Raw genomic sequence first — 11375 nt, 5'->3', positions numbered from 1 at the left:
GCTCGCGCACCTCCCTTTCCCAGCGTGACTTCCTGCGAACGGTCTGAGCGCGCCGCCGCACTCCCGGCTCCGCCCCCCGCCGGCCGCTTAGACACGCCCTACGCCGAGCCCCCGCCCCTCCCTTCCTAGCAACCGCCAAGCTGCCCCTCCATAGCAACTGACTAGATACCCAGGACCAATGGACCAGAGCTCGAGTTGGGTCAACCCCCAAACAGAAACCTTGTCCCAGGCCAATAGCACAAGCTTAAGTTTACTTATCTGAATTTGTCCTTTAGCTCTTCAAAAAGTGACTGACCATCCGGCAGCCAGAGATCTTTCAAATTTTGTTGCCCTCTCCAATGGCTTATCATTGCTCTTAGAGTGGGGAGGAAGGAGAAAGAGACAGACAGACAGATAGACAGAGACAGAGAAACTCAAACTCTTTGTCATCCCTGCGGAACTCTATATGATCTGGTCCCTGCCTATTAATCCGACCTCATTTGTATCTCCTTCTCTCTGGTTATTCTGATATTTACACTGGATGTTCCCTCTACCTGAATCACTCTGTCCCTGAACCTTTGCATAGCTAGTTTCTCCTGGTCATTCAGTTTTCAGCTCAAATGTCACCTGCTGGTAGGGTCCTAAGATTGGGCAAATAAAAATATGCCCAGTTAAATTTGGATTTTAGATAAACAATAATTCTTAGCATAAATATGTCTCATGAAATATTTTGGACATACTTACGCTAAAAAAAAATTCATTGTTTATCTGAAATTCATATTTACCTGGACATTCTGTATTTTATCTGGCAACCTTCCTACCGGGAGAAGTCTTTCCTGTTGTTAAAAAAAGAAACGGCATGCCAAAATGGAGTCACATTTGCTAAGCCATGTCACCAAACCAGAATTTGATAACTAACCTAACTGCAGTTTCAGCCTCTCTCAGGAGTGGAATTTTAAAACAATCAACGTGGAATTTCTTGATCAATACTTGTGGGACAATCTGCCTGATTGGACCCCCTGAAATAATCCACTCTTAACTTCTTAGTCTCACTCTTTCTGCCTATAAAAACCTTCTATTTTGTACGACTCCTTGGAGCGCCCTTCTAGTTTCTAGATGTGATGCTGCTCAATTCATGAATCACTTTATAAAGCCAATTAGATCTTCAAATTTATTTGGTTAATTTTTATTCTTTAACACTGTCGACTCTGTCTAAATCAGCCATCTCCCACCCTTCAGCAGTTATTCTGTTACATTGTTCTGTTTTATTTACTTCATGGCCTTTATCACTAGCTGAAGTTACATTATTTACAAGTTTATTTGCTACTTCTCCAAAACTATAAAATGAGCTTCTTGAGAGCAGGGACCTTGCAAGTTTGTTTACTGCTGTATCTCCAAGATTTCAAACAGCACTTGAAACTTACTGAGGACTCAATACCTATTCACTGAATGAAAGAATGAATAGATGGTGTCTTAGCTGGGCCTGCTGTAACAAAATATCACACACTGTGTGGCTTAAACAACAATATTTATTTTTTACAGTCTGGAGGCTGAGAAGCCCAAGATCAGGGTGCCAGCCTGGTTGGGTTACTGGTGAGAATTCTCTTCCTGGCTTATAGACAGCTGTCTTTTCACTGTGTCCTCACATGTTGGAGAGATAGAGAAGGCTCTGGTCTCTTCTTATAAGGGCACTAATCCTATCACTAGGGCTCCATCCTCATGACCACACCTAAACCTAATTACCTTGCAAAGGCCTCACTTCCAAGTAATGTTGCATTGGAGATTAGAGCTTCAACCTAAGAACTTTAAGAAGACACAAACAGTTAGTCAATAGCATATGGGAATGACTCTTGCCCTGATGGGGAATGCGGGTGGTAAGACCCAACAGTTTCTGTTACTACTAGTCAAAATAAAGTCTCTAGATGCCAGTGTTTCAAACAAGAAGCCCTCCCTTTTTTTTTTTTTTTCGGCCCCTCAAGTTGTCGGGAAGCATCCATCTCTGTGCCTTCAGGACAGGAGAAGAGGTGATTAGGCAGGAGGAAAGGGTATTCCAGCCTATGATGAAGCTCATTCCATAAAAACAAACAACCTGGTATAAAGTGAGGTACTCTAATTGTAGGAGAGATGATTCAGTCTTTATTTCTGAGTCTGAAACAAACAAGTCCCGAAACATTCTTTCTAGAGCAAAAGCAGGCCATGTCCTAGACAAGAGCGGGAAATACCTTCTCTCCCTTGAGACTCACTTTTATTGCCCCCAGGGCAAGTATCGAGAGATTAAACACAACTTTGCTAGAAAGGCCCCGACCCTGATGTGGTGTCTGAGGGAATCTCTGAAAGCCGATCAGAAACAACTTCATGCCCAGTGAGGATCCAAAGAAGTCCCCTTCTGCCTTGCACTGTCCCTTTGGTCCCCCTAAGAGGGGTACAATAGCCCACTCCTGGAGAGAAGACTAGGATAATGTGTTTCTGATGCCTCAATTTGGTTCAAACCAGAATAAACACGAATGGCAAAAATCAGCCCATGAGCTCATTCAGGCTTTGATCAGAGACATAATTTCATTATGAAATTTTGAATCAGGCTGTTGTGAAGTCTTGCCAAGGAGTTTCATTTTCCCAGATGATATGGTGGATTGTTTCTCTCCTGTTCTCATACTCAGCTTGCGTTTATCGTAAAAACTTTCCATCTATTTTTATAACCTGATACATCAATCCTTTTACAACAGTATTTGCTTGCTGATCCTGACAACAAACCTCAGTTCCACCAGCCGAAAATAAGCCTGATCAAGGTGCGTCAAGCTCAATTTCTTGGTTTGTTTCGCCTGCCCTGCTTACCGCAGTTGTAATACACTGACTATTTTTAACTCTCCTTTCTGATGTTGCAGTAACCAGAGGAGGCAAGACACACCTCCAGGCCTATAATTCCTCAGCTTTAAAACAGACATATTGACCATCCTGAAGGATTGCAGCGTGATCACAAGAATTATGAGACATGAAAGCATTGCAGACATGGTACACATCATGCAGCAGATGGGCTGCTTTCTCCTTTCCTCCAGACCCGTGGTTAGCACCTCATTCCCTGGATACTTGCTTCTAGGAAGCACAGGTTGGCATGAATGGGAAGACCCTATTCCCATTCATAGGAAGTGGCTGGAAATGCCACCCTTCTGAAACAGTCTCATGCCAAGTTCTGATAGGAAAGAATGGGCTGGGTTTCCACTGGAAGTAGAGAATCTTGACCTTACTTTTTCATTCTGTAAGAACATTTTAATTAGGATCTAATGGGCAAAGATTGCGGCAGCTTCTATTTAGGATCTAATGGGCAAAGATTGCAGCAGTTAGTGGTCTGAGGACCACTAGCATCAGAGTCACCTGGGGAAACGGTTAAAAATGCAGACTCCTGAGCTTCCCCCTAGAGCTACTGAAATCAGACCCTATGGAGGTGGGGCACAGATAATATACATTTTAATGAGCTCCGCACTTGATTTTTGTATACCTAAAGCTTTGGGATCTGAACAGCAGTCTTTCCCCAAGGTCACCCTGAGGCTTTCTGACCAACTGACCAGAAGGCAGCCCTAGTAAAACCCACTTTCTTTCCCATCTATCTTAAATCCTCTTGTTTTTCTCAGCAGAGCCAGGGTGAGGAAGGCTGCAGCAGTGTCTAATGCACTCTGAAAATATATGTCTTGGCTCTGCCCCAAATGCCTTGATATTTATGTTGCAGCCAGAGGGTCGTTATCCTTTGGCAATGCTCCATTGTAAGGCCATTAGCTCTTAATTAGTGCCAGCTTGTTGGTTTATCCCTCCCAGTTGAACTGAGAGCAGAGGCTTCTCTATTCAGTCTCCAGTGTCTCTCCTCTGGCAAGCCCATGATGAATTGACCCCTGCCTGCTGGGGCCAAGAGTTGGGCTCCTGGAGTAGCTGCTGCTCAATGTGGAACAGTTACTAGCCCCCAAGCAGAGGTGCTGGGACTCGGGAAGTAAGGGGAAGCACTTGGAATATGTTTTCAGGCTTTTGTTGTTGTGTTTTGTTTGTAGAAAACAAATAGAGTCCTTGGTCACAAACCTCAACAGTTTACAAGGGAATATAAGAAAAATAAAGTGTATTAAATTGGAGCTTCATGGGCCAAATTGCCCTCAGTTTTCAGTCTAAGATGCCTGAGAAGTTTTGGGACAAGGATACAACAAACGTGGTCTGGATGGCTATGAAAAGTGGGTAAGAGACTTACCTCTAGGAACCCAGAGAAAATTCTCTTCATGGATGAGGTATCTGGTCACCATTTCTAAGTGGGAAAAACATAGTCTGTATTGGTCTTGGCATTCCTCTCATTGCTGGGTAAGGCGCTCTTCAAAAAGATCCCTAGATTAAGCTTTGGAAAAATAACTAGCAGCATTTCGCTCCTTCCTATCACTGAATCCCTGTGGTCCTCAGCATATCCTCCTTAAGAAAATCTGAGAAGCCATTTTATGAGATGCCATTAATGGCCTCTAATTTTCAGCCTGGTTTAGATAACTCGAGATTGCTGTCTGCATCCTGAGAAATGGATCCAGAACACACACCAATGTGGGAATTTAAAGTATAATTCCAAATCACAGATAATTGTTTAAGCTCGAAGGAGGCTGGAGGGCCCGTAGTAAGTCATCTCTCCAGCATCAACGTGTTTCTTATTACACTTGATATCTATCTGTCCAATGATCCTTTTGATTTTTAAGCCGTTAGACTAAATCTTTGTGTAATTCTTTACCCCCTCATCTCCTGCCCATCTCCCCCCTTTTCCTTAGGAAAACACTTTTTAAAAATGTTAACCAGGTCCCTTGGATTGTTTCCAGAAGAATAATGTCACGTCAAAGAATTTGAAAAGTCAACTCCTGAAACCAATGTATCAGGGGGACCTCTGTCTGTCAGAAGGTCAGTCTTGCCCTAGAGGCAGCTTCTGCCCAGTAAGACACTAAGGTTTTCCTTGGCCTCCTGCATCCTTCCTGCTCTCTCGTCTGCTCTAGTCTAGCCTGGGAACAAAATCTTACTTCCCAAGTAGAGTCTCAGACTGAGGTGTGGAAGAAAGAACAAATAACCTTCTCAAGCAGCAGATGAAGAAGTGGTTAAAGCCTTGATTTATGTGACTTTTTAGAGCCTCAATTAGAAAAAGACAAGTCTACCACTCCCTCATCTCAGGAAAAAGCAATCCCTCCAACTCACTGGGTAACCAGGTTGGAGGATTCCTCTAAGGGCTTTAAATGTCTATTTGAGAGACTTTAGAGTTGTCAGTTTTGCTTCAACCAGAGCAGGGTAAATCCCTGGGATGCCTGGCCACTGTGCCCAGGACCTGGGGACTCATATTTCTGCTGTGTTTCCCCATCCCCCACCTCACCAGTGGACGAGGCATAAACCAACTAGTTTATCTTCAAGGGTGGGCATAGGCAAACTACAGCCCTCCCTCCAAATCCTACCTGTTTTTATATGTTCCACAAGCTAAGAATGGTCTTCGCATTTTTAAATGGTTGAACAATCAAAATAAGAATATTTTATGACATGTGATGATGATATGAAATGAAAATTTCGTGGCTTATAAATAAAGTTTTATTGGAACACAGCAGTGCTATTTGTTTACAGTGGCAGAGATGAGTAGCTGCCCTGCAAAGCCTGAAATAGTCACTATCCGGCCCTTTACAAAAAAAGCTTGCCCACAATTCCATCCTAAGGCTCTGGTGTGTATTCTGTGCATTGAATAGGCATGCAGCTGACTATTAGGGGACCGTCTAGTTGCCATTGTCCTCTGAGGGTTAAAGTTTCTTGTCCTAATTTAGAGGTACATTTAGTTTTTTCTGCTCTGGAGAGTCAAATGAGGGGTCCATTACACACACACACACACACACACACACACACACACACACACAGTGTAGCTGATGCTTTTTTTTTGGTGGACCAGCAGGGGGCGCTCTACGGAGGTGTAAATGTCATCCGGAGGGGACAGAGGGAGCCTGTGCAGAGAAGGAAAAGGGGTCTGGGAGGAGGAGCAGCACCGGTCAGTTAGCCCCCTCTCCCAACCCCGAAATTCTTTTTTTCTGAGCCCAAAGAAGGAGGGGTCTTCAGGCAGAAAGCCAAAGAGCCCCTTGGTCCAGACTCTTAGTGAGACTGACCTTGAGGCAAAGCAGGACACAGGTAGAAAAGAGACTCTTGGCTTTTCCCAATGTGGTTCTGGTGCATTGGAGTCTTCGGGGGCTGCACCGGGGATGGGCTGCTTCAGGAGTGTCCCAGGGTAGTCCCTGTGGCCTGACGCCTGCACCACATACTGACAGCCATGCGGTAGTAAGATGGTCTTGAGCAACTTTATGAGCAATGGATGCTGATGAAGGACTAAAGTAGAGAGGCAGGGCCCGGTGGATGCCCGTGCGGACCCTACAGCATTATTTGTGAGCACATGCGATCCATCCCCTGGATCCCCCCTCCTCTTCCCAATAAAGGAGTGAAACTTTAAACAGGTTGGGTATCATGGCATGCAGATGGGCCAAGGACATGCAAAACGCGAGTTTTCACACAGCTAGGTGGCAGTGCAGTAAAACTACCTTAATTCAAATCCCGGCTCCACCATCTATTACCCGTGTGCCCTTGGTCACATCCTTTCACCTCTTCGTGTCTCGATGTACTCTTCTGTTAAATGGGCATTAACAAGAGTATCCACCTCATAGGGCTGTGTTGGAGATTTAGGGAGGCAATGCCAGCAAAGGGTTTAATACTGTAAGTGCTACGTAGATGTTTGCCATTGTTATTATATGTATGTCTTCAACTGGACCCACAGCTTTGTGAGACTTGGAAAAAGACAGGGAACAGGATAATGAATCCCATGGTTCCTGCTCTCGGGAGCTGACATTTGGTGGGGGGTGGGGCAGACATAGATTTACATGTAATAAAATTGTATAGACAGTCCATAGAAACACAGGGGGGAGCAACTGCCAGTGAGGGGAGCTCTTTCACATAATAATTTAATCTGGGTATGAAATATGAGTATTAGGGGGAGGAAACAGCCTGGACAAAGGCACTGAAACTTAAAAATTCATTTATATTGGGCACCACTAAGTAGATCTAAGTAGAGAAGTAGATGGGAGTGGTGAGAGATGACTCTGGAAAGCTGGGTTGTCACAACCAGTTGTGGCCAAATGACAAAAAGATCAAAGTCAGGTTGCTTTTGGTCTAGTGCCCTAATGAACTTTGATGCTGGCCTTGTTCTTCCTCCCAGAAGAAAAAAGTAATAGGCAGTATCGATAACTACGATTTTCAGGAATCGTATAAGAACAAACCCATTCGAGTGGGACCTTTTCATTCATTCACTTTTTTTCATTCATTCGACAAACATTAGGCCTATAATAACAAAAGACCAATGCAATTGGTCAAATATACAGGGGAAATATGGGCTGGGCAAGCTATAATTGTGAAGAACCTGTGGCTGCACAACGAAAGGAAAAGACAAAGAATAGCGATAGGAGGGAGCTGTAAAGGTTTTTGGGAATTGAGCAGAAAAGCCAAAGTTAGTCCATGGGAGAGGAACCAGGAGGACCAGAAGGGTGAAGCAGGGTATTTTTTTCTTTCTTTCTTTTTTTTAAAGAAGAGAATTGGAGAAGGGTAAACCATGGGAATGTGATGAGAATGTGTTTGTGAGAAATTGAGATGCGATGTCTGTGGACATTTTGTTGGTTTGGTGGTGGGAAAAGAATTGTAAATATGCATGGTAGGCAAATACCTCGTACAATAAAATACCTTGTGAGAATGAATGTGAGGGCATGAGAGAAATCACACTCAGTCTATCTGCAGTGGTCCTGCCTGCCCTTGGGAGAAAGGCCAAGTATATATTCAAGGCAGTTATTGCCAGTCTCCCTGGCCCTGAGGCAGATTCAAAGTCTGAACCAGATGAGTTATGTGTATCTTACCTGGCACAAGCAGCTGCTGGGCCATCATCAGGCTTTTCTGTCCAAAGTGGGGAGGTGCTGCTCCCCTCCCTCCACTTGGTGCTCAAAGAGAGGTGGCTCTGCCTTCAGGCCAGTCTCAGAGTAAGACTCACTTTGGGCTTTGCTATGCCTGTCCCACGGTGCATCAGATCAAGTGAGTTGAAAGCTGTCTGAGGCCCTTGAGCGTGTGGTTTTTCTCGTGCTCCAGGCCATGAAGAGCACAGAAGAACCATAAACCATTTATCCAAATGCACAACCCTTAGGGATAAATCTAATGATAGAGACATTTGGATTAAAATGCTGGGTTCTGCAATCATGAGCCTGCTCTTCACTTGGCCTTGACATCTGAGTCCTTCCCCTTTGACTCCTCTGAGATGAGACAGTGGAATTCAACTGCCCGAATGGCATCCTCACATGCCCACCAGGCAGGCCTGGGGCCAGCAGAGACAGAGCTTACAGATCCACCAACCCCATTGTCCCAGCCTCTTTCCACATCCTCTTTGAGAGGACACTTTCCATGGTTCCTGGGATTGTGACACCCTCATTGTCACCACCTTTGCCAAGTGAGTGTTCCAGGGATGGCCTAGGAGAGCACTTTTCTTTGTTTCTTAAGCTGCCAGCTTGATAAGCTTTGGACGTGGTCTGGCTGTTCTAACATCACTTAACCCCCTCCACGGCCCCCAATCCCTGTCCCCCCTCCTCTCATTCCCCTGCCCTGAAGGCTGCCGGCTTATTCCTTTTGGAGATGAACTCATTGTTGACTTTAACTCACTTCGATGTTTCCCAGGGAAGCATGCTGGCGGGAGGCCCACCGCAGCTCCTTGAAGAAGACAGCCAGGCCAGTGCCAAGACTGGGTGCCAGGGGCCTTGGAACTGCCAAAATGCCTCCCATTTTATGGACAGGCCTGACTCGACCTGAAGACATTCCAAGTATTTAATCAGAAGCCCATGGTACATATTGGGTTGCAGAGGGAGCCCTCAGATACCAGCCTTTTCAGGAGATGAAACGCCACCAGAGGAAGGAGCCGGCCTTCTCCATGGGCTAGTCCGAGGCTTAACAGATGGAAAAAGTGCATCCCAATAACAATAATCAATAACCAAAGGCTGGAAGCTGCTGCAGCATGGCCTGAGGGACACTTAGGGGCTTGGCTCTGCTTCTTTCTCACACCAGACCAAGGGCAGCCAGGAACCCATCTCACCCACCTCCTCGAACCAAGCTCCGGGAGAGCCGGCAGGCTAGGGAGGAACCATATTTCACATATTTTCTCTTTCAAAATGTAGTTCTGTTTCGCAATTTCCTTCTTAAGTTCTGCAAGTCTCTAGGGTAGGACCCTACCTCCTCTAGCTATTGACCTGGGTCTCTTATCCTTCTCACCACCAATCTGGTAGGCTAGAAGTGCCAGAGAAAAGGGGCCCACATTTAATAGCTGTCCCACCACCCCCATCAAGGGCTGCTCTTCCAGAGTCTAGGTGAGGCTGAAAGAGCCTCAACTAAGCCTCTAGCCAAAACCTGTTTATTCTTTACCCTGTGTTGCTTCTTCCTCTTGAGAGAGCCAGGAGTTCGCCACACCAAAGCAGGTGCACCCAACTCTGGTATGCTTGGTCATAGCAACCCCTGAGGCTTCTAGTCTTCAGATCTTCTTTACTCCCCTACAACTAGGCTTTTGTTCTGTCTCACGTTCACCAGCCAGACAGTCCTCCAGTCCCTTTGCAATGAATCTACTTAATCCTTCAAAATGGAACCTGTTCTCTCTGGTTGTTTTTTTCATTCTTTCCTCACCACCTTTCAGCGGGATTTCCACCTGTTGTCTGTTTCAATCTGCTCTGGACCACAGCTGGAAATGTCAGGGACAAAAAAAGTAAGCACCTGGATTACTGGCTCTGTGTCAGGAACTTGACTCAGGGCCCAGGGAGCTGACCCTTTTCCTAAAGCTCTCTCAGTCTTTCTAAACCAAACCAAACCAAACAAACCAGAGGGGAAAAAATACTTAAGAAAAATAAACCCAGAAAACACAACCCCATCACCCAAAATATTGAAATGGAAAATAAATCCATTCTCTGGAGACTTGGTCTGAAACATACCAGGGCTGGCACTGGGTAAAGCCGCCAGGAATGAGTCTAACAGGACAAGTCCGTAACCCTGCAGAGGAAAAAGCTAACATTTTCTAAATGACAATGTGGGCAGATAGCAGCCGCATACAAATCCTACGCTGTTGTTGCCTAAACTTGGGAATAGAGTTCGGAATCTTGACATGACTCCCTCTCTCCAGCACCTTGCTTACTCCATAAATCATGTGTCACTTCTGATCAATCCTTATGGTCTCTGGCCTCAGATGGGCTGCTTCTAGGACTGTGAGGAGGTAACTGCCCCCCGCATCTTGAAACCCACATCTCAACCCCAGCTCAAAAAACAAATATTCTTATTCTTGGAAGGACAGAGTGAGATAGACAGAAGTAGGTCCAGGCGGGGCTGTTTTCAGGGAAGCCCTGGGATCACACCTGGATGCACTCAGTGTGTCAGTGTCAGGAGAATTCCCTCCCACCAGTAATGCTGCAGATGTGGAAGCTTGTTATGTTCCCTCCTTAGCAGCCTAGATTTTTAAGAGTAGCTTTAGGAGGCTCAAGGAAACGACTCAGAGAAGTTGAATGCCAAGGTGATCAGGACATACAGGAGAATCCAGATCATTCCATGTTGCTAAGATTCTGGATTTTTGTTTTGATGTTGTTCTGGAAGAAAGCTTAAGGCACAAATTACCTAAGGGACCTGTTATAAGGCAGATTAGATTTTAGGTCTGGAAGAGGCCTGAGATTCTGCAATTTTTAACAAGCTCCCTGTTGAGACCAATGAGACCTATGTTGCTGATCCAAGGTCACACCTAAGGATCTGGGAGATTAGAACAAATCAGAGCCAGAGACAACCAAGACACACAGAGATTGAGGACTGATATCCAGAAGAGAGACAGAAAAACAAAGGGAAACAATAGTGCATACAAATAGAGGCTGAGGTGAGAACAGAGAAAGGGTGACAGAAAGAGGGATAGAGAAGGGGACAGGGTCAGGGAAAGAGGGACCTGCAAAGGCAAAGAGATATAAACCAGAGATGGAGGACGGATAGGACCAGAGAAACTGGCAGAGCCGGGGTCAGGGAGAGGAAGCAAGGCAAGGAGCTGGGGGAGATGGCCATGGGCAGCCTGTGACCGCCCAGGCTCCAGAACAGCAGTGAAGGGGCTCAGGGGTATGGGTGAGATGAGCCCTACAGTGTCAGGTGCATACACCTGAGATACCTCACTTTCCAAACTTCCCAGACTTCCTACACCTATACCACCCTCTCCTTGCTCCTGTACAGCTGTCCTTCCCCAGGGCCTTTCACTACTGACTTCCCCCTTCTCTCAACTGTGTGTGTATCCTCTTCCTCTTAATTGGACCCTTCCCAGCAAGTTTTAAACATTTTCAAGTCTT

The sequence above is a fragment of the Pteropus medius genome, unplaced genomic scaffold, assembly GCF_902729225.1.
Source record: "Pteropus medius unplaced genomic scaffold, Ma_sr-lr_union100, whole genome shotgun sequence".
Classification (NCBI taxonomy): Eukaryota; Metazoa; Chordata; class Mammalia; order Chiroptera; family Pteropodidae; genus Pteropus; species Pteropus medius.
This window is presented reverse-complemented; position numbering follows the sequence as displayed.